General features: G+C 44.3%; 1 protein-coding gene across 19 annotated transcripts in view; it reads left to right on the plus strand.

Annotated features, from left to right (window-relative positions):
* SVIL (supervillin) overlaps positions 1-23,552 on the plus strand; it is a 215,156-nt gene that overhangs the window by 58,205 nt on the left and 133,399 nt on the right. For 16 of the 19 annotated variants that reach the window (XM_031444939.2, XM_031444940.2, XM_031444941.2 and 13 more), the window contains one exon: positions 3,612-3,712. The exons of 2 other annotated variants lie outside the window; for them this stretch is intronic. The gene's annotated coding sequence lies outside the window, so the exon portion shown is untranslated. Of the gene's footprint in view, positions 1-3,611; positions 3,713-20,801; positions 20,820-23,552 lie in introns of those variants that run through there. One more of the 19 variants, XM_031444944.2, reaches the window with a different exon arrangement.

Consider the following 23,552-nt stretch of genomic DNA (forward strand, 5'->3'; position numbering starts at 1 on the left):
TGCCTGGTGAGGGGGACAAGTGTTTGCTAAACACTCTGGACCCAGAGGCCCCTGACACTGTGGGAGTTAAGTACAGTCAGACTCCAAGTCTGCAGGTTCTGCATCCCTGGATTTGACCAACAGATTGAAAATATTCAGGGGAAAAAAATTCCAGAAAGATCCCAAAAGCAAAACTTGAATTTACTGCAAACAGGCAACTATTTCCATAGCATAGCGTTGTACTTATAATTATTTACAAAGCGTGTACATTGTATTAGGTATTATATGTCATCTAGAAATGGTTTAAAGTATGTGGGGGGATGTGCATAGATTATATGCAAATACTACACCATTTTCTATAAGGGATTTGAGCATCTGAGGATTTTGGTATCCAAGGGGGTCAGAACCAATCCCCTTCAGATACCGAGGGGCAACTGTACTGTGAGACGACAGCTCACTGGAACCTGCCTTCACTGTGGGCACCTCCACCACACCTCCTGTCCAGCCCAAGTCTCCAGAAACTTTAAGATAAAAGTCTGCCTTTCCCTGCTGTAATCTCCCCTCCAGATGCAATTGGTCCTATCGGAGTTTCTTGTTTTTTGTTTTTAATATGTTTTTGTTGAAGTGTAGTCAGTTTACAATGTGTCAGTTTCTGGTGGACAGCACAATGCTTCAGTCACAAAGGAACATGCATACATTCGTTCTCATGTTCTTCACCATAGGCCACTGCAAGATATTTAATATGGTTCCCTGTGCTACACAGCAGAAACTCGTTGTTTATCTGTTTTATATATAGTAATTAGTATCTGCAAATCTCGAACTCCCAATTTATCTCCCCCCCCCTTCCCCACTCTGGTAACCATAAGTTTGTTTTCTATGTCTGTGAATCTGTTTCTGTTTTGTAAATAAGTTCATTTGTTTTGTTTTGTTTTTTTGATTTCCACATATAAGTGCTGTCATGTGGTATTTTTCTTTCTCTTTCTGGCTTACTTCACTTAGAATGACATTCTCCTGTCGGAGTTTTGCATAGAGGTACTCACCTGAAAGTCCAGCAAAAGTTTATTTAATTTTTTACCTTTTTTTCTTTAACTGAAGTACAGTTGATTTAAAATGTCATGTTAGTTTCAGGTGTCCAGCAAAGTGATTCAGTCATGCATGTACATGTATGTATATATTCTTTTTCAGATTCTTCTCCGTCATAGGTTATTACAAGATGCTGAGTAGAGTTCCCTGTGCTGTATTGTTGGTTATCTGTGTGAAAGTTTATTTTTGACCAGGAATATGTGCTTTAGAAGGGTGGAGCGAGCCCTAGAGAGCCTGGACGGGACCTCTGGGTCTGACCTGGAGCTGAGTGCCTCTTCCGGCTGCTCTAAAACCACACTGATGATCCTCCACCCCCAGTACCCCATCTCCTCTGGAGTTTTTTCCCTCTCATACAGGTTTGATGAGTTTAATTAAACTTCAACCTCTCCCTTAGTCTGAACCCTTTCCTGATGGTGGTCTTGCTCTTTTGTCTTTCCCAAGTGATCTTGAGGGCATGGAGGGAGATTTGTTGTTTTGTTTGCCTGTCAGAGATGATATTCGGAAGTTTTATTGTCTCATGGCTGAGGTTTCCCTTTGTCTTTGGACAAACCAGGTCCTTAGAACTAAAGCATTTCAGATTCAGGCCTTTCAAGCTCCTTGGTCTTTGGGCTCACACGCTCCACTGCAGATTTTCTTCTTTCTTGACTTGTGGTTGTGGAATCCCAAGGGGTTCCCTCTGCACACTCAAGTTTTGGAACCCCTGCGCTAGAGGACGCTGGAGGGACGGGCCAAGAACAGAGAGCGATGATCTCTAAGCAGAGAGGGAGATGAGGATTTCCTCTCCAGCCCCTGCCTCTTGGCTTCTTTTGGTTTTCTTCAGCTTTTTTCTTTTTGAATAATTTTATTTTTCCTTCCTTTATAGCCAGTCTGGAAAGAGGGTCTCCTTCCTAAAGCAGGTACATCCTCCCCAGTTTAGTACATAGAGGAAGAGTCTCAGGAAAGAGAGGCTGACATGAGTCCAGCCCAGCTCCCAAAACTCCAGAGCTTTTTAGTAATAAATAGATTTGTGGAGGAGGAAGGAAAATATTTTGGGGGGGCACAAAAAACCAGACTCCTTAAACCCCATGTTTCGTCTGTGTTTACCGCAACCATCTTTGTGGCTTCAGGTCATGAGTTCACGCCTGTCTGAAGTTCACCAAGCACTGGTGACTTTTTTGTTTGTTTTTTTCGCCTTGTGGGGACTTCACACGGTTGACTTACCACCCCCACCACACCTCCACCAACCCCACCCCCCTCATCACCGCAGGCTCATTTCCTTGTCGGTTGCCTCAGTCTGGGTTTCTGGAGACAAACCCCCATTCTTTCTACACCAGGTAAGAGGCTCTGACCCCATGCCTGCCGTGTGCTTCCCCAAACTGCATACTGACTCCAGCTCTGCCCCTTACGGTGCTGGTGTGTCCTTGGCTGCTGTCCAGTTCAGGCCTTCTGGGCTGGACTGGGCTCTTTCCTTAGGTGATGTCTTCAAAAGATAATACAAGGAAGTGCTGAACAGACATGGCTGGGTGGGGATGGGGTGGGGGAGGGGTGGGGGAGGGATGGAGGAGGTGCCTCATTAGATCCTAAAACAAGAGACTTCCCAAAGCCTCTGTGTCTTAGCCACTGACCAACTAACCACCAACCAACTACCAGACCTAGGGTTCCCTGCTTCCATCTGGGATCTTGGGGCTGGAGCCCTGCCTGTGCCTGGGGGGCCCTCTCCCGTGCTGAGTCATCGGGGTGCCACAGGCAGCCGGCCTTCTGAGTGTCAGGAACGAGCGTATCACCACGCAAGTCAGCCTGGATGCACATTGCATGCAGTTAGGAAAACCAGGCAGGGAAGGATGTTTCTCTTAGCCCTACTCTGTGGTGCTTCCAGTGCAGGTGGGGTGTTCCCTCTTTCCCCAGCCTTTGAGGAAAATGAACGTTGAAGATTTTCTCTGCCTGGAATTAATGGCATGGACCAAGTTCCAGCCCAGTCCCTCACTCCGGCTGCCCTAGACGGTTACTCTAGTCTCTTAACTTCCTTATCTGCTGTCTCTCTGCTTTTAACGACCCGGGCCTTTGCCAGCTCCCTCTGGTTAGATGTATCCAGCTCTTTGAGGAGTTTCAGCTATTCTCCTCTGGCTTCTTAAGTCTTCCTTTGTTACAAGGCTTCTTTCCCAAAGCCCCTTATTTGGGTCCGATGTAATTTTGTGTTTTAGGAAGGCCTCATATTTATTCAGGATAGCTCTTGCCTTTAGAGCAAATGTAAAATTTCATTGCCACAGAAAAATTAGAGCTTTGGAGGACTGTTATATAGAAATGACTCAATTCACTGAGTTTACAATGAAGGGCAAAAAAATGTATTTTTTAATTGAGTATTTTTTATAAGATGTTTAAGAAGATACTCTAACCACTGCCTATAATTTGTAGTTGCCAATGTTCGTGAATAATTGAAAGGAAGAAAGCTCTTTAGAAGCAGACAATCCCAGCAGCAGGTCTGGCTCTGCTCATACATGTGGTTGTCTTATTTTGTTTGCTGGTTTCTTTCTTAGATTTCAAAGCAGAAATTTTTCTTTCCCTTTATGCAGGAAGAGTTCAGGTGGGGGACCTGGAAGCCTGGGAGAGCTGAGATGGGAAGATCTTGGAGTCATTCTCCATCTGAAGCCATGATTTAAACAGCAGCGTTACAGTAAGAAGAGAGAAATGTGAATGTTTTGTGGTTGACACGTCATTGATTTTGCCTGCATTCTGAGTAAAGGTCAAAGGACATTGTGAAGGGCAAATTTGTTTGAATGACATTCAACAAGCCAGAGCTCTGAGAAAATTAAAGTTACCTCTGTGATAATTTATGTATCCCAAACATTTGCAGGATCCCTGGAACACACCTCTCTACTGTTAATGGCAGAGATTGGGTCTGTGCTCCCGTGAGTCTTATAAACATTGGATTCAAGTGAAACAACCTTCTTTACTGAAGGATCTCAAAAAGGGGGGAGCCCTGTGACTCTGTGGCGTGCGCAGTGGGCCGCGTTCACCAGAGGCCCATGGACCTCTTCCTGTGGGCCATGCTAAGACCAGGTTCCATTTACTCACCAAGTGCTTGGTAACACCTGCCGTGCTCAGGGTTAGATGCTAAAAATACAGCAGTAAGTGAGCTTGGCAGTGCTTGTGTAAAGATGGAGAACAAGGTGAGAAGCTAGTGAGAGCACTCATTGGGAGGCACGCTAGCAGATGTTTGAGAGAGCAGGCTCAGGAGCTGGAGACCTGGGTGTGAGTCCTGAGTCTGCCACCCATAACCTGCATGACCTTGAGCAAGAACTTAGTTTCTCTTTCACCCTTGACATCTATAGAATGGTGGTAATGTCATCTACCAAGTAAGGTTGCCACGAGGATTAAAATGTGGAATACACGCTGGCAAATACTAACCCTGATGCAAATTTATCAAAATGTGTGCGTATAATAAAATGGCTGAGTGCTTTGAAGGGTATGTGATAACTGACTGGGGAGGAGAGAGTGGTGGCTGGGGACATTTGAGTAGGACGATCCAGGACTGCCCTATGGTAGAGACATGTAAAGGTGAGAACTGCTATGGGGGGCGTGCAGGGACAGTCCACAGGGGGAACTGCAAGGGCAAAAGGGCGTGTCTCATGCAGAGAAAGCATTTGACAAGTTTCAACACTTCTTTAATATTAAAAAACAAAACAACTAAACAACAACAAACTAGGAATCGAAGGGAACGTCCATAACCTAAAAAGGGCATCTGTAAAAACCCCACAGCTAACAAACATCAGACTTAATTGTGAAGGACTGAAAGCTTTCCCCCCACTGGATTGGAAAGAAAGAAGTGAAACTGTCTCTGTGGATGACGTGATCTTGGGTGTGGAAAGCCCTAAGGAATCCACTAAACTATTAGAACTCACAGGCACGTTCAGAAAAGTTGCAGGATACAAGATGAGAATACAAAAATCAGTTCTAATGCTAATACACTTACAAGGAACCATCTGAAATGAAATTAAGAAAATAATTCCTTTTACAATAACCATGAAAAAAAAGTAAAATACAAGCCTTACCTCAGAGATACTCCGGGTTCTGATCCAGACCCCACAATGAAGTGAATATCACGGTGAAGTGAGTCACACAAATATTTTGGGTTCCCAGTGCACATAAAAGTGATGTTTACCCTGTAACGTGGTCTATTAAGTGTGCAGTAGCATTAGGTCTAAAAAAGCAACATACAAGCCTTAATTAAACACTTTATTGCTAAAAAATGCTAACCGTCATCCGAGCCTTCAGCAAGTCATAATACTATGACCTTTTTGCACTGACAACATTAAGGACCACTGATCACAGACCACAGTAACAAGTGTAACAATAACGGAAAAGTCTGAAGCATTGTGAGAATTATCAAAATGTGACAGAGACGCAAAATGAGCAAATGTCATTGGAAAAATGATGCCAACAGACTTGCTCAATGCAGGGTTGCCACAAACCTTCATTTTGTAAATGATGCAATATCTGCAAAGTGCAATAAGGTGAAGTACAAACAATCAAGGTATGCCTGTACTCAGGAATAAATGTAATAGTTTTAACTACAAATCATGGTTGAAAGAAATCAAAGAAAATCTAAGTAAATGGAAAAACATCTCCCATGTTCATGAATCAGAAGTCTTACTATCATTAAAATGGCAGTGCTCCCTAATTTGATTCATAGATTCAGTGTAATCTCCATCAAAATCAGATGGATTCTTTGCAGAAATTGACAAGCTGACCCTAAAATTCATATAGAAATTTAAGGGACCCAGAATAGCCAAAACAATCTTGAAAGGGGGGCAGAATTGGAAGACTTACCCTTCCTGATTTCAAAACTTAATACAAAGCTACAGCCATCAAGACAGTGTGGTTCTGGCCTAAGGATAGACATACAAATTTTTGGAATAGAACTGATAGACCAGAAATAAACCCATACATTTATGGTAATTGATTTTTTGACAGATATGCTGAGACAGGTCATTGGAAAGTAGTTCTGTTCATAAATGGTCTAGGACAACTGGCTGTCAACAGGCAAAAGAATGAAGTTGGATCCCACCTTAAAAATTAACTCAAAGTGGATCAAAGGCATAAATGTAAGAGCTAAAACTATAACATTCTTAGAAGACAACATGGGTGTTAATCTTCATGATCTTGGGTTAAACAATGATTTTTTAAGATGTAGCACTGAAGGCACAAGTCACAAAAGAGAAATAGATAAATCAGACTTCAACAGAATGAAAAGCTTTTGTGTATTGAAAGACACTGTCGTGGGGGGATAGCTCAAGTGGTAGAGTGCATGCTTAGCATGCACAAGGTCCTGGGTTCAATCCCCAGTACCGCCTCCAAAAATAAACTTAATTACCTGCCCCTCAAAAAAAAAAAAAAAACCTAAATAAATAAATAAATCACTCTTCAAAAAATATTACAAAAATAAAAAGACACCATCAAGAGAGCAAAGAGACATAGAATGAGAGAAAATATTTGCAAATCATGTTAACTGATAACAGACTTGATCTAGAATATGTAAGAACTCTTCCAACTCAATAAGAAAAAGATAACCTGATTCAAAGCTAGATGAAGATCTGAAATAGGCAAAGAAGATGTGCAAATGGCCAGTAGGCACATGAGAAGATTGTCCACACCACTCATTATCAGGGAAAGGGAAATCAAAACCACAGTAAGATCCCACTTCATACCCTCCATGAAAGACAGACAGTGACAAGTGTCGGTGAGGATGTGGAGAAGCTAGAGCTCTCATACACTGCTGGTAGGAATGCAGAATCTTCCCCAAGCAGCTGCTTTGGGAAACAGTCCGGCAGTTCCTAACAGTGAAACAGAGTCTGCCTTATGGCCTGGCCTATCCACTCCTCAATGTCTATACCCAGGAGAAATGAAAACACATCTCTGCACCAAAACAGAATATTCACAGCAGTATCAGTCACAGTTGCCAAAGAATGGGAATAATCCCAAAGTCCATCAGCTGGTGAACAAATATGTTCACTGGTGGATGTTGTGTATTCATATGACAGGATATGATCTGACTACACAAGGGAACGGAGGACCGATAGATCTTACAACTAGGTGAATTCTGGAAATACACTAAGTGAAAGAAACCAGACACGACAGACCGTCATATGATTCCATTTATATGAAATTTCCAAAACAGGCAAATCTGTAGAGACAGAAAGTAGGTTAATGGTTGCCTAGGACTGGATTGTTTAGGGGAAATTGAGAGTGACTGCTAATGGGCAGTGGTTTCCTTTGGGGGTGATGAAAATGTCTAAAGTGGATTCGATAATGGTCGTACAACTCCTCGAATATACTAAAAACCATTGACTTGTACACTTTCAATTGGTGAATTGTATGGTATATGAATTATATGTCTATAAGGCTGTTGTATGTAAGAAAAAAGGGTGTTTCTCGGAGGTGTAAGTGTCAGCACTTGGTGACAGATGAGATATGGTGAGTGAGGGCAAGGGAGGCATGAAAAATGACTCTTCAATTCTGGGAACTTCTGAGAAGGAGAGGAAAGACTGGAGGAGGAGGGTTTTCTTGGTTTTGTTTTGTTTTTCTCTTCTGTTTCGTTTGTTTTTAATGAGGAGGGCCAGCTTTGAGACTCCAGAGTTCTGTTGCGGACGTCTTAAGTTTGAGGTCCCTGTGAAATATCTAAATAGAGGGCTTAAGTAGACAGTTGAATGCGAGTCTGGAACTCAGGAGCAATTCTGACCAGAGATAGAATTAAGGTAATAGGTCAATTGCTAGGAAGGGATGAAAACAGAGGGAGAGTTTGTTAAGGAGACTCCAGAGGAGGCGGACAGAGGATAAGGAAATCTGAGAGGCAGCTGGCCAGGGAGAAAGGAAGTGTGGAGGATGGGGTCCCTGAGCCGGAAGCGCCCACTGGAATCACCAAGGTGGATGCTGTCTGTGACCTTGACGAGAGAAGTGCAGCAGTGGGGACTCCAGGTTGGAGTGGATGCAGGGGGATGAAGGAGAGTGGGGGCCGTTAAACCGCTGCTTCTCGAGGTTCTGCTGAACCACACTCTGGAATATAAGTGTCCTGTCTTCAAACCTTAGTTTTCAAACCCCGTGTTTTCTAACCAGCGTGGCTTGATATTAGGAAACATCCTGGTTTTTCAAGCCCTGCTTCAAGCCTCCTTGTGAGGGTTTATTTTTTCTTGTTTGTGTGGTTTAAAAAATTATTTTTATGTGGTTATTGTTGTCTGGTTGTATTTCCTTGTACATGTTTTTGAGGGTTTTGAGGGACGATTTTTTCAGGTCACTTTCATGACAGCGTTCTTATTATGAAAGAAACATCTTTATTCCAGAGCGCAGATCCACAGGGTTTCTCATTTGTTATTATGAGAAAACACTGCTGGAAGGGTGTCTTGCTTGATTAGAAGCTAGACTCTTGTCCAGGAGGAAACCATTGGCTTAAAAGCAACCCTGACTTCAGACCTGCTTTTTCCAGCTGTCCTAGGTTTAGAGACTTTTCACTGACTTCTGGCAACTTCCAATCATGGGAGAATTAGAGTGTGGTTATCTGGGAGGAATCATTTGAACCTTAACCTGTTACTTGGGCTCTGAGGCTGTGCTAAAGGGCACTTTTGATAGCTTGATCTTAAAAGAGCAAGAGAAAAGTGTCAGAAAGAGAAAGGTTTGGCATGCACTGCTCACGAGGGCTCCTGGAGCGAAGCCCGCCATGGTCTCTCGTCATGACCACATCTCAAGGTGAGTTTATAGCATCTTCTAATTGTTTTCAGAGAACTGGCCCGTGCGTAGCAGGTGGCTCCTGACAACATTTCAGAGCCCTCCACAGAGGCGCCCTGATTCAGTTTTCTCAGCTCCAGGGTGAATCTGTGCAAATTACTTTGTTTCTCAAACTAGTCTTGTTTGTCTTGGGTTGTAGCCAGGCCTCTCGTGTGGGTGGTGCGCGTTGAGCCGCAGGCCTCAGGCCCCGAGGCCTGAACTTTGCTTTGTCTGTCAGATCAGAGGGCTGTGCGTGAAGCTGGTGGCTGGCCTTTGGGAGATGCCCGGGGCAAACAAAGTGATTGATATTCGTAAATCTGGATAGTTGGAGGCTTTTGGCAGATTTCTCTGAGATGTGGGCGTCTAGGTGACAGGAGGAGAGAAGAAGGGAAGGGGGCAGGTTAGGGACTTCTGGATTTTCCGAAATAGCTCCATTTGGCTGCATTTAGAAACCTGGTTAGCATTTCATGGGCTGGAGGGTTCCTCTTGCTCTTTTGGGGGGGGGGGGTGCTTTTGGGATGTTGATCATGAACTTAGAGCATTTCAACTAAAAATGCCGCTCATTTGACTATTTAAGTAAAAATCTAGGGTATTTTTTTTTTTTTTGAACTGCTGTTTCCTCCCAAGAACCTAGTACTGTCTGGCTCTCTAAGTAGGAAAAAAAAAGCACATGAAATTCCTAAAGGAATCTTCCTTTGTGATCTTTCATTCCATCCAATTTAAGATGGAGGCCTTATTTTGAATAAAATTTACCATTGAACAGGAAACAGTAACCATGGAAGAATACAAAATACACCTTTGGACTTCTTGGTTCCTTACCTGCTCCCAAACACACACAGACACACGCACACACCCCACTTATATTTCCATGAAAAGCAGGCAGCAGACATCTTGAAGGGCAAATGGAAGGTAGAGCACAACCAGGTAAGAAGTTGCATATAAATTGGAACAAGTCTTAACTTTGTATATCACTTCCGTTTGGAGACTCGCTCTCTTTGCCGGGTGTAGGCTTTTCAGACATTCTTTGGCCCTGGGAGGGAGTTGTGTAACCATAAAACTCGAGAATCCTGGCCTTAGAATAAATGTTCCTTTAAAAACCCCAAGGACAGAAAATTGAACACAGCTGTGTGAAAGAAAAAGGAAAAAAAATACAGCCGAGGTATGGTTCAGGGCTGCGGGCGCCCTGACCAACTTTCCCAGGGCACGGGGCCTGTGGTTTCCTGATGGGAGATGGGGAGCTTCGGGGTTCTCTTTGCGTTTCAGGAGAAGGTCGGGGCGCCCTTGCCAAGTGGTGCGCTCTGTGCCGCAGGTAAGAGCACAGCCTGGGCGGTGGTGGTGTCCCTGGCCCTGCTCATCCTGTGCGTATTCTTTTGTTTTCCCCTGGAGAAGATTGGGGTTTCTGGTCACTTTCTGAGATGCTGTTGTTGTTCTGTAACCCTCCCAGTTCCTACTGAGAAGTAAGCCTCAGAGCTTAAGCAGTTTACAGCAGAGCCAGGAGACAGATCAGATAAAATTTTGAGCCCCGGAGCCCCGCTCCTCTGGCCCCATTGGTCACAGAATTATCCCAAGAATAAAGAGCTTTGCAGCGTTGTCCTGAGAACACGGCCCTGTTGTTCCTGGCTTCCCCCCCACTGGGATAAAAACCATGATGTTGCCTGTCTGATGTTGGCAGGGTGGGTCCCACTGTTTGGTTCGGAGCCCCGGGGAGCCATGGCCATGGCCCTCCGCCTCTGTGCAGCCTGGGATTAATCACTTTGCTCTTTGTCAGCCCGTGTAATGATGATTCATACTCCGTCCTCTACACGATTAGACGGCTGTAATTTTCAGATCCTGGCCCATCAGGGATTTGAATTAATACTTGTTGGTCTAGAAAGTGGTATCGTGTTTCTGGGGAGAAAGTCCTGAGTTTGCCCACTTGGCCATTGTCAGAAAACATTGAGGGAGGACCTGTTCTGAGTCTGACTCTGGAAAGTGATCCTGCCTTCGGGGCTCACCACGCAATTAGCTGACCACAAAGGCCCGTGCACAGGGCCTCCCTGTGCTGGCCTGGGTGCCGGGGATTTGCATGAGGGATGCTAAAAGATCAGAATGCACACAGGGTTTTGCAGGGGAGCCCTTTATTGAAATCAGGCACTGCCTAGTGAGGAAAACCTTCCCCAAAGAGGTATTTGGAAAGGAGGTAAAGTGATTCAGCCTGGTGGAATGGTTCACCCCAAACCAGCAGGAAGCAGTGAGGGGTCAGGAAAACACTTGACTTTAAAAATACTCTTGTGTTTGGTGCTCTCCCTATAAAATAGCTATTATTCATTGCTGGCCTTCAACAAATATTCAGTGAGCACTTACTATGCCTTAGACACTCTTCTGGGCCCTGGAGATGAGCAGCAGTACACAAAACAGACGAACACCTCCTTCCTCACGGAATTCACATGCTCAGGGCTGTGGCGCTGGGCTGGAATGTGGGCTGGAGAAAGGCGTGCCAGGACTTAGGGGAACCTGAAAGAAGGCCCGAGGAGGCGTAGTCCTTGAGGACATATTAGCTGATAGACTTCCTCTCTTCCCTCTGACGTGACCCACATTCTCCATCCCACTCATGAGGCTCCCAGGCATTTTTAGCAGACCCTCTGAAGGGAATTCCTCACAGATGCCAGTAAGCGGTCCACTCTGCTGTAACAGGTCCAACAGAGAACTTCAGGTCTCTGCAGGGATTGCCTGCTCTAAATGGAGTCTCCATTCAAGGGAGCTGACGTGTGATCGAGTATTTTTATCTTTGTTCACTGTCCTGCTGTCTGACATGCGTGTCTCGCTCTGGAAAGCCTTGCGTTAACATCCTTTATCTCTCCTTGAATCCCCCTCCATTATTTTTCTTTTAACTCAAGTATAGTCATTTACACTGTGTCAATTCCTGGTGTACAGAATCCTGTCCCAGTCATGCATATACATACACATATTCATTTTCTCTCAATTCTTTATTACACCCTCATTTTTTTCTTTTCTTTCTCTTAATTCTCCCCATGGTTTTTGGTGACCATGACACAATGCTTTGCCTCAGAATCACAGAATCTCAGTTTTGTTTTTTTTTTTAAACCCAAATGGGACCAGAGGAGTCAGTCTAGACCAGCAATTTTTTGGTCTCTGGACTGAGACTAAGTTTACACCTGAAGCTGTGAAAAGAGAAATACTGGAAAATTAAGTTTATGTTTCATAAAGCTAAACTGAATCAGTTGATTCTTGTATCTTCCCATTACTCTCTTTTCTGGAACTTTTGTTTTCTTAGCATTGTCCACCTACCCCAGGAACTACCCATCCTCCTGAACTCAGCCCCCCACCCACCATGCCCCTCCATGGTTGACTCCACCCCCTAACACTGTCGTCCCCCACTTAGATTTTCAGATGGTGCCTCCTCTGTGTTGTAGCCTGTGCTCCCCCAAACAAGAGTCACTGTCTAAACCTCAGGATGAGAAGTCGCCACTCGTGCCAGGGAGCTGTGTTTTAGGGTTCCCAGTGGGAGCTGGAGCCAGAGACACATTTTAAGCTACAGCACATAGTGGTTCAGTTTTATAGGATTATCAGTACTGTGGTTCCACTTTATTACAGGTTTATTAGGCTTTTGTGGGTTGGCACAAGTGTGCTGCCATCACTTATAATTGTTTCTGGAGGAAAATGAGGATGAACATTATAATGGAAGCCTGTCGGGCTGGAGGGTTCATCCACTGGGCTTCCAACCAAGGCTGCGTGGGGTTTCTGGGTTTGTGGAGGCTGGGAGACCGTGGATGCCAAGACAGCTCCCAGGTCCTTCCTGTTCCCAGCATGTCTCTGAGGTCTGGAAGTTGCTCCTGGTTCTCTTTTGTAACATGGTACAGATCTGCACCTGTACACGGCGATCCCCAAGGAGAACCACAGGGACTCCGTGTTTTCATGCAGGAGCCATTGTACATCCATCTCTGCAGAGCCTGGTCCACGGAAGATCACCTCTGGGTTAAGTGCAATTTCCTAAGTATTTGTAACTGGATCGCTTTTCCCTCCTCCTGATGAATATCGACATGGAAGAGGGTGAAGGTGACTTTTACGGACATTCCCTCTTGGTGTGTGGAATCAGCCAAGCGAACCCCTTTTGGTGCTGAGCTTTGTGGTGTCAACCGCAGCACGGAAAGGAAAGAGCCTCCTGGTTCTTCTCCGGAGGAGGAGAGCCTCACTCCACCGGCTGTATTTCTTTAAGCTCATGTTCCCTCTAGAGAAGCAACCTCTGTGGTTCCGGGAAGCAATGAATTGACAGAAATCCCATACTTTTAGATCTGCAGCAACCAAAATCGAGCATGTCATACTTTGTACATCTCTGATTACTCTCAAGACTCTGAGTGTGATGTCCAGGAATGTGAGGATGGTCCAGCCATGTGAGAGGCTGTGTCCCTGAAGCCAGGACTCATAAAACATGGTCCGGCCCCCCACCCCCGCCACCCCTGGCAAACTCATTTCATTTGGACCATGCAGCCAAGCAGTTCTGTTAATGCTGAGCGCTGGTCCACACCCATCACTCCTGAAGCAGCAGCCTGGGAGAGAAGAGTTGGCTAACTCTTCTGTTGTTCAAGCCAGTGACCTACACGTGACCTTGGAGCTCAAAATATTGTCATCCAAAGCCAGTGAATTTCTCTCTAAGCTCTGAGCGAGACAGACAGACAGACAGACATTGAATGACTTAGATTATCTGGGAAAGGGAGATTTATTGGTTGAAAAATATTGTTAACCAAAAGTAATATCCCCCTTTTTTGGCTTTTTAAAAATCTACCCAACAATTATTTCTCCAAGGTGCAGACAGCCACAAACCCCGACTCAGAGCGGTGTTCCAGTGTAGGTGTTATTAGGAGACTGTCAGATATGTCTTATTCTTTGCTCACAGATGTCAAAATGCTAAGTTTATGGAGAAAAAGAAAAAGAAAATGATTCCAAGCCTGGTCCTGTCATAGCAGAATTTAAGACGGAATTCAGATCCTGCTGCCTTGTGTTTTCATCCTCTGGAAATGAGCAGCTTGAAGACATACCGCTGATAATAGTCAAGTTCATGGCCATTGAGAAAGCTGGACTTTTCATAAGGTGGAAGTAGTTAGGCGGAGAGCTCTGTTGCCTTGCTTTCCATGTGCTGGCAGTGACTGATGCTCTGACATCATCCTTCCCTCTGAAATAGGTGCTCCACGGACGGAAAGCCGGAAAGGGAGGCTTCTGCCCAAAAGCGAGTGAGCTGGCTCGGTCTAATTTCCTTTCTGCTTATAAACTGAGGAGCCACCTTGTCACTCTTGTCACTTTCTAACCTCAAAGGGGTGTTAAGAATTGATTAGTCAAACCTGAAAAAAAAAAAAAAAAGAGGAGACTTGTTGCTGAATTAAAATGAGAAAGAGGATTAACTGCGTGTCACCAACATTCATTGTATAGGCGGAGTGGCCGATGCTGCTGGGTCCTGTGGATACAGAGATTGATGGAGACTCTGCCTTCCAAGTGCAAACAGCCTAGAGGTTGGAAATCACAGACCATGTCAGAGAAGGGCTCATCAGAGAAATAAGGTCAGCTGAGTCTTAAAGGATGATCAGGGATTTTCTAAGTGACAAGGAAAGGAAGGCATTCTGACCAGAGAGAGCACCTGGACACAGCAACCATGACTGAGGTGGTTTCTCACGGTCGCCTCCTGGGGGCAGGGATGATGGGATGTATGGCTGAAGAGGTAGGAAGGGGCCAGGTCACAGAGGTAGTAGGACTTTGGAATTTACCCAACAGGCCAGCCATTCTCCATCCTTTGTCATCAGCATGTGTATACTGCATGACATCCACATATGTCACAGCCTCCTGGGTGTGTCCAAATGTCAGGTTTGTAACAAAGCCAGACATGAAAGTCCTTCCTAATCATCATACAACTATCAGCCAAACATCCATCACCGCAGATCTTGGTCCACAGGAGATCATCTCTGGGTTATTTCTTTGTAACTCGACTGCTTCTCCCTGGTCCTGATGAATATCTGCATGCAGTGGGGTGACAGTGACTTTTACAGATTCTTACATTTACTCTTCAAGAACATTGAATTCAAAAAGTTGGTCACAGGAGCTCCCATCAATGAGAAGTAACTGGCTGCCCAGGGAGGCAGCACGTGCAGGTCTGTGCTGAGAACACTGGAGGAGCTGGTTTCCACTGGGAGGGATGTGGCCAGGTGGGGGCTGTTTAAAATGCCTTCTGGAAGGAGCAGGGAGGACGGATTCAGGGAGATGTCAGTGGAGGAGGCCCTTGGAGGCGCTTGCAATTGTCCTGACAAGAGGCAGTTGAGAGCAAGGACAGGAAAGTGGGAGAGGGACACAGCGAGACGTGGTGGTGCTGGGGCGTGAGGGGTGAGCTCCAGCGAGGCGGGGCTGGTGGCAGGGCTGTGGTCAGTCAGGAAAACAGGAGCAAGAGTCACGGTGGGAGAGGAGGAATGTCGTACTGTTTGTCCGCGTTTCATGTTCCTGTGAGAGATCCTGGTTTTCTGAACTCCGGGGAACCAGTGCCTTCCTGAATTCTGCCACAAGTGTAGCAGAAGTCACCCTGGGAGAGGTAGACAGGAAGGCTTCATGACAGTGGGCGTGGCCAGAAAGTGTCAGCTGCCATGGAGAGGCCAAGTTCACTGGGAGAGTCTGTTGTTGGCGGAGCCATTCCTGGGGATTGGAGGGAGCTGGGATCCCATTGGAAAACTGATGGGGGCCCAAAGGGGACTCGGGGGAGGAGGCAGTGGTTGTGGAAGATTGGTGATGAGGAAGAGAGAAGTAAGGTGGGCACCTGCCTGGAGGAGGAGGTGGGCTGGCGGGACTTGGGCACAGGGATGGGAGAGGCTGGAGCTGAGGTGTCACTGGGCTTGAGTCGCTCTCCTTCAGGGAACTGAAGAGAAGCTGCGTCTCACCTGCGTGTGGCGTGCCGCTCCCTAGGCTGGTCCTAACGTGACAGTCCAGTGTAAGTCTGACCCTCAGGAGGGCCAGTTCAGGATGTTTGGATCTAAGTTTTATGTTATGGCATCTGAGAGGATACAGGGCACTGAAGCATCCTCAGTCAACCCCTTCCGCCACTGGGAAAGCTGAACTTTCTTTGATCTTGTCCTTTTATTTTCAAGAATGAGCCCTCCAAGATTACAGAACTCTAGAATTTAAAAATCTGCTTTCTATGGTACTTGTAGTAGGATTAAACTTCGAGATGATCCAGTCTCCTCCCTCTCTAAAGAGTCATTTTCGTGTTTCTCAGATACTGATCAGGGTTTGAAAACTTATCATGTTAGGCAGTGAACTTAAATTCTGAAAATTCAGGGGCGGGATCCTGTTCTATTATTAGATAGGCCTCAGGTATCAGAGACGTTCTTTTCAGTATCCAGACAACCTGCCAAGTAAACATGTTTCATTGGAAAACACTGCTTTCTGTTTTTTATTTGGTATCAAATATTTTCCTTTGGAGCCATGACTTCCCTCCTTGTAGGGAAAAAGAAGCAGTTGCAATTTGAATTTCTTAAGATGGCAAGGACAGGCAAATCTACGCAGATTTACTCAAAGTACAGTCACAGTTAAGTGACCCAGTTACAAATGGAACTGCATTTGGAAGTTTCACTTGAGGTCGATTTTTTTTTTTAATGTTTAAACTTTTAATTTTGAGATATAATTTGGGATAATTATAGATTCAAATGCAGTGGTAAGAAATATTAAAGAGAGGGAGCCTGTATACCTTTCACCCATTCTCCCCCAATGGTAACATCTTGCAGAACTAACTATAAGCCAGTGTCATCGCCAAGATGTCGGCATTGACCCCATCAGCGGAAGAGGTCTGTAACAGGGGTCCCTCGTGCAGCCTTCTTACAGCCACTTCACCTCCATCTCTAACCTCTGATGCGTCTTACACGTCTGCAGTGTTATCTTTCAGAGAATGTTGTACAAGTGCAATCATGCAGTGTCTAAGCTTTCGGGGTTGGCATTCTTTGACTCAGCATAATTCCCTGGATATTCATCCAGGTTGCTGCCTGTATCAATATATGGTCCCATTTTATTGCTGGGTAGTCATCCATGGTCTAGGTTCACCATGGTTAATTTAACTATTCATCCACTGAAGACGTCTGGGTTGTTTCCAGGTTTGGGCTATTGTGAATAAAGCTACTGTGACCATTTGTATTCAGGATTTTGTATGAAAATAAGTTTCCATTTCTCTGGAATAGGTGTCCAGGAGTACAATTGCGGGGCCATATGGTAGTTTGGCTTGGCAGGTTTAGTTTTTGAAGAAACTGCCAAACTCCTTCCCAGAGTAACTGTGCCATTTTATATTCCCACCAGCAATGTGCGATCCAGGTTCTCCTTGCCAGCATTCGGTGTGGTCACTGTTTTTCAGTTTTGCCATTCGGATAGGTTGTAGGGCTAGCTCATGGCTGTGTTAATTTGCATTTCTCTAAGGGCTAAGGATGTTGAACGTCTCTTCTAGTGCTTATTTGCCATCTGCCTTTCTTATTACTTAGGGGAAATGTCTCTTCATGTCTTCTACCCATTTTTTAATTGAACTGTTCGGGGTTTTTTGCTGTTGGATTTTGAGAGTTCTTTCTATGGTCTATATATGTATCCTTTTTCAGTTACATGACTTGCAAATATTTTCTCCCACTCCCTAGCATGTCTTTTCATCCTCAACATGGTCTGTTGCAAAGCAGAAGTTTTACCTTTTGATGAGTCTAATTTGTCATTTTTCCCTTGTATAAGTCATGCTTTTGGTGTCAAGTCTAAGAATTCTTTGTCTAGATCCTGAAGATTTTCTCCTATTTTTTTTTCTAAAAGTATCATAGTTTTATATTTTACACTTGACTTCATGATCCATTTTGATTAAAATTTGTACAAGGTGTAAGGAATAGAGCTAAGGGTTTTGGGGGGTTTTTTGGTTCATTTATTTGGGGGGGTGGTTTGATCTATGCCCCTCCATTTGCTCCAGCACCATTTGTTGAAATGGCACTTTGTGTCAAAAATCAATTGGGTATATTTGTGTGGTCTATTTTGGGGTTCTCTGTATTATACCATTATTATAGCTATAAAATCAGCCTTAATATGGGATAGATTGATTACTCTCCCTTTTTTCTTCTTTTTCAAGATTATTTTAGCTCTTCTAAGGCCTGTACCTCTGCCTATAAATTTTAAAATAAGCTTGTCTTTATCTACCAAAAATCCTACCTGGCATGTTGAGAGGAATTGCATTAAGTCTGTGGATCGTTTTGGAGAGAATTGACGTCTATGCTATGTTGACTCATTCAACTCGTGAGCACTGTATATCTATTTGTTTATTTAGGTCTCCTTGGATGTCTCTTATCAGCATTTTATGATTTTCAGCATATGGATCCTGTATATGTTTCATTAGGCTTACATCTAAATATTTTTGTAATGATTGCAAAAGGCATTATGTTTCTTGATTTCCACATGTTCATTGTTATTGTAAAATAGGTACCATAGAAACACGAATGCAGTTTCTCTTAAGCTCAATATCACAAATAGTCATGGTTTCTAGGTTAGCCTGCAAAAGCCAGATTAAAACTCATCATAAAGCCGATATAGTGAAATCATTAGAAAGAATGGTAGGCCACCATATGGTTATAATAATACTAGTGTGAAGTCAAAGCAAATGAGAAATAATTACTTATGACTTATCTCAGAGAGGTCTAAGTCAAGGATAAGCCTAGTTCTTATTTCAATGTATAATACATGATGCTCCATTTTCTTCATGGCTTTATCATTAAATCTACTCAGTTCTGATTACTGTCCTGTTTTTGGAAAGAAGTGTGTGTGTGGTAAGAGTTTCCTGATTTCAGCGGATAGCAAAAAAAAAAAAAAAAAAAATTAGGAAATTATTTAAACAGATTGCACAGGTAGAATTAACTGGAATTTGAACAAAGACAAAAAGCATGTATAAAAGGGGCAGCTGAGAAGAAAGATTCTGTTAGACACCAGTGCATTGATCGTGGCCAGTTTGGTTGCTGCAGGGAAGCAGGGACCAGAAACCTCAGAGGCATCCAAAAGTTAGATGTTTATTTTGCGGGAATCTTTTTCAGGGAGAAAAACACAACTGCATTGTTGCACTGTGACTCATTGTCTCCTCCTATCTTTTCTTAAAAGGAACCCCAATAGTCAGCTGCTTTACATATGGTTTTATTTATTTTTACCCTTTGTGCTCCAGGAGAAGTTCAGAGCAGCTTCTATAAATATATAAAGCAAGGCCAAATAAAAAGGAGTGAAAAGCAAAATTCGTCAAAGAGACAAAAATAAGATGAGGGCCGGGATGGAAATTAAGAAACAGGAGTCATGCTGTGAAGTTCTGTTTGTCATCTGGAGGTAAAAAATTTTGCTTAGACAAATTGTCTTTAACCCTCATGCAAAACAGTCAGAAAGCCGGTGTTTAATCATTATGGCTGCCCAGGGTATCTGCCATCGTTCACCCATCGTTCACCTGACCGCTGGAGTCTGTTTAGAAAGAGGCATTGTCCTGCAGGGTTAATTAGTAACAGGAATTCAGAGCCTGCTTCTCGAGGCCTCCGCTGACTGATGCAGCTGGCGGACTGAGAATTGACACCCAGGTGCCTGCCCCCGCGGGCAGCACCGAGCTTCTGCCCCCGCCCAGAGTTCTGAGCTTTGTGCTTTATATTGAAGTTACGATGAACAATTTAGACGCTCTGCTATTCTTCCCAACAACAGGGACACTGGCAATTTTAAGTATTTGTGTAAGCAGGGTTGTGCTATTAGTTCAAATATCTAAAAAATATAAATAGCCTTTTAAGAAGTGGTTGTGCTTCATAGTTCTTTCCCCCCCTCCTTACTTAAGTTTCTTCTGGTTTTTGGGTGAATTGAGTAACCTGAGATCCATATGAAGACAGATCCTTCCGTTCACAGCATGATATTTGGTTTTAAGACAAAACATTTGTGTTGTTTTGGAGAAATTATTTCCAGCGCAATTCTTTCTTCCGATGACTCATTTTCTATTGGAAATTTTCTTATTGGACTTGGGAAGAAATCCACAGATGTCTTCACAACTTGCAAACTTGTGAAGGGACACGTGGCTTTATTGCATGCTGTCTAATGTCTATACGTACACAGTAACGTTTAATGTCTATACGTTAATGTCTGTACGTATATACATATGTTGCTTCCTTTTTGAGTGTTTGATGTCAGCTTCATCAGTGGTTTTGAGTTCTTTTATAACCCAAAGCCTAGAGTTAGAAAGTGTTCACCCATTCAGTTCTGTATTTGTTGTAGCCAGTTCAGGAGGGTGCTGCTGCATTTTTAGTTTCTCTGTAAAATGAGCTGAAAGACAATGTGACCAATTCTCACTGCACTTGAAGTCGCTGCTGGCCGGGCCTGTTGCAACAGCTGATCAGCTTCTCTGAGTTTCAAGAGCTATTTCTGGTCTATGAGCTGAGATCAAGGCTCTCCAGTTCAGGCCATAAAAGGCCCGTCCCATGTGAAGTTGCTTTCACTGCTTCGGACAGCGTCCTCAGAGGCTGAAGTGTCTCAGGTTTTACTTGGATTTACCCGGGGATGGATGGCCACACCAAGGCCAGATTGTGGAAGTTCAGCATCAAAGACACCAGGGGACCGACATCTTCAGAAAGAAGACTTTTCTTGATATTTTGGAGATCCTTTTTCAGAGAACCTTTCGGGATGTAGCCTTCACCTGCTTCCTGCATTTGGCGCCCCAACACCGTTTGGAAAGCACCGTTCTAAATTTATCCTCGTCTGAATCATCATTTCTGATAGATGCAGTTGCCTTGTTTGCGTTGTGATATTTGATTGTTTACAGTGTCCCTTGGGCTCACTTTAGATAGTTTACGTTTTGTTTAGAATTTGAAAGTAGTGTTCACAGAAAAGGAGACGCAAAGAGAATACTGGAGGACATCCAAAGCCGAAGTAGAGGATAGAACGTGTTTTGGTTTATTTTTTAATTAGAAAAATAAGGAATTACAGTGTGATTTCCCCCCTCTTTAACTTAGAGGAACAAGGATTATACAGAAATCAAAGTAAGTGAAAAATCTTCGTATAAATCTAAATGTAGTTGTGGGTTTTAGTTATTTATTTTTTAAATGCCATCTTTCTGAGCATGCTTCTGTAAGAGTTGTTGACTTCAAGTCCTGGAATGTTCTTGCCATCATGTGCTGATTATTGCAGTCACTCCTGTAGGTACCCTTGGGGATGTCTTTTGATTTTGGAATGATTGGGTTTTCTTCCTTAAAAACAAAAGAACTTACTTTAATGGTACAGAGAAGTTGATACTAACAGTTTGGTTAACAGAATCTAGTAGGTACTCCTGTCTGGCGCGAAGCCTTGGAATTAAAAGCGTATTCACAATACAGAGTACTTCAATAACTGTATCACAAGGATGGGGTGGGGCTCCAAACGGCAAGTTTTTTTTTCACTCCTACTATTAATACATGTGGAAATATACATCACCAGTGACCCTTTTCTATGATCTTTGTTTTGAGGGTTCTTGACCTTGGAATTCTGATCCTTGAAGCCGACATCTAGAACTTCTGATGTTCCAGAATTTATTTTTTAAAAATCTTGCTTTGGTGTCTAGATTCAGGGCTGTATTTCCATTTTTTTAATTCTCTAAGAAAATAATGCTGGATTCATCTTGTAAAGCCCAAGAGTGTGGTCTCTGTCACTTAGCTTGGTGGTTTCCTTGTGCTAAAAAAAAAAAAGAAAGAAAGAAAGAAAGCCATAACAGATGGACCAGTAGGGGCAGTAATTATTTTTATCAGGTAGAAAACAGAGTATTTATAGAGATGGACGTCATCGGGGAACACCGCTGTGGTTCTCAACCAGACGTAGTGCCACAACCCGAGGGCCGTTTGGAAATGCTTGGGGTGCTTCTGGTTTTCAGAGTAACTACTGCTGGTGATTTTTGGGCAATGTGGCTGAAATTTTAAATACCCCGAAATGCAGGGCAGTCCCAGGTGGTAAAGCCCAAGTGCAGGTGATGTCCTCTGCTGAGAAAAGCTGCCGGGTGGGAGCGATTCCTTCATCATAGGGACAGGCAGCAAGGAGCAGGTTGTATGTATACGTATATTTGAGCTGCCTCTTCTCACCAACCCCAGAGAGCTAGTAGGAAGCCAAGCAGTGGGTGTCCTGCCGGGGGTGATCATCCTTGTCTCTCCTCTGAGAGGCGAGAAGGTGGCACTGACGGCAGAGGTGGGTTGCCCCTCGTGTGTCCTCTCAGGAGCGGGCTGATTATCCCTCAGCAGCCTCTGGTGTCAAGAGACTCAAACCTCAAATTTCATCAAAGCATGAGCTTCTGTTACTTCCTGCCCAACACACACAGATAATCTTTGGGGACCCACTGTTTCTTGGTAACCACACCCCTGCAAGATTTTAAATTTCAACGCAGAATGAACCTCTTTGGCAACACCTGAGGGCAATTAAAAATTTGCAATTCAGAAATTGTATCCAAAGAAAAGGGCCATTGGCTTTTGCAAGGATGTCCAGAGAGCTGCAGCTTCAAGGTCACTGTGGGGAGTGACCCTCTTCGTTGCTGGGATACAAAGGAAGTCAGCTTCTCATTCTAGGGCTGCCTGGGCTTTTAGGACACTTGTTGCAATTTTGTATTAACACACTGTTCTCAGGGGGCCTCCCTATAACCAGGAGAATTCCCCCAGCTGGAACTTCCCTGCAATTCCAGGCTTCATTGTATTTTAACTCTGAACCAGAAGCTGCATTGCCACCCTTGACTCCTCTCCTCGTAGGTCCCCAGCGATGCTAAGTCGGTCTCTGAAGTGATGCTTTTGCCTCTGGCCTCCTCCTGAGCCTCCCTGCCCCTTATCTGGATGACTGCATTGCCCTTAATTGGTCCTTTTGCCCAAAAGGTACTCCCTTCCTCTGTAGGGGGTGCCCAGCAAGGCACCTGGGTCCCAGCCCCTTTGCCATCCCAGGATCTAGCCCAGTGCTGACCGCCCAGTGGGTGTTCTCTAGATGTGAGTCAACAGTCAAATCCATTGAAATGACCTATGGATTCTCTGGATCAAAAATTAACAGTGCTCCATAAAACATATTTGCCTTTGTTAGCTTGTTTGCGACAGAAGTGGGTGTTCTGTGCTGTGAGTTCTGGGCTTTTCTTCCATATCTAATAACGCAAGCAGAAAGACGTGTCTTTCTGTCCCATGCCTGCTGGGGTTTCCGTCTGTGTGCCTTTGCCAGCACAGGAAATTAAGGTGCATGTGATGCAGTCAAGTCACTTCATTATTGGAGCCTGGCCGACAATGAAGAGACTCAGCTGGTGGTGTGATCTGACTTATGTGCTTTTCCCGAGCAGGAGCAATAAATTTCATCCTTCAGGTTAAACGTCTTGGGGTGGTTTGCACTGCTGACCTCCGAATGGGGCGCAGCACCTGGGTGTGGCTTCAGAGAGATCTCTGTCTCACGTTTTTACGGACACGCCCTGATGCAGAAGGTTTTGAAAGTGGACTGTATTTCATCTCGGAACTTGCTCATTCTCTTCTGAAAGTTGATCCTTTAATCCCAAGCAAGTTCATAAGCTGTTTCTAATCAGCGTTTGTGTAAATAGAGTCAAAGAAAGAGCCTTACTGTTTGCTGTGGGATAGTTGACTTACCCCTGTCACAGCGCTGGGTTCATTTCATCCCGTGTGTATTGTGTTTCCCCTCAAGATCAGACACCTGTGTGCAAATCTCAGGGTTGGATGCCAGGGAATGATGATGGAAACGTGTTCCCTGTCTTTGGTGAGCTCATTCCTTACAGG

Source organism: Camelus dromedarius, chromosome 26, assembly GCF_036321535.1.
Source record: "Camelus dromedarius isolate mCamDro1 chromosome 26, mCamDro1.pat, whole genome shotgun sequence".
Lineage (NCBI taxonomy): Eukaryota > Metazoa > Chordata > Mammalia > Artiodactyla > Camelidae > Camelus > Camelus dromedarius.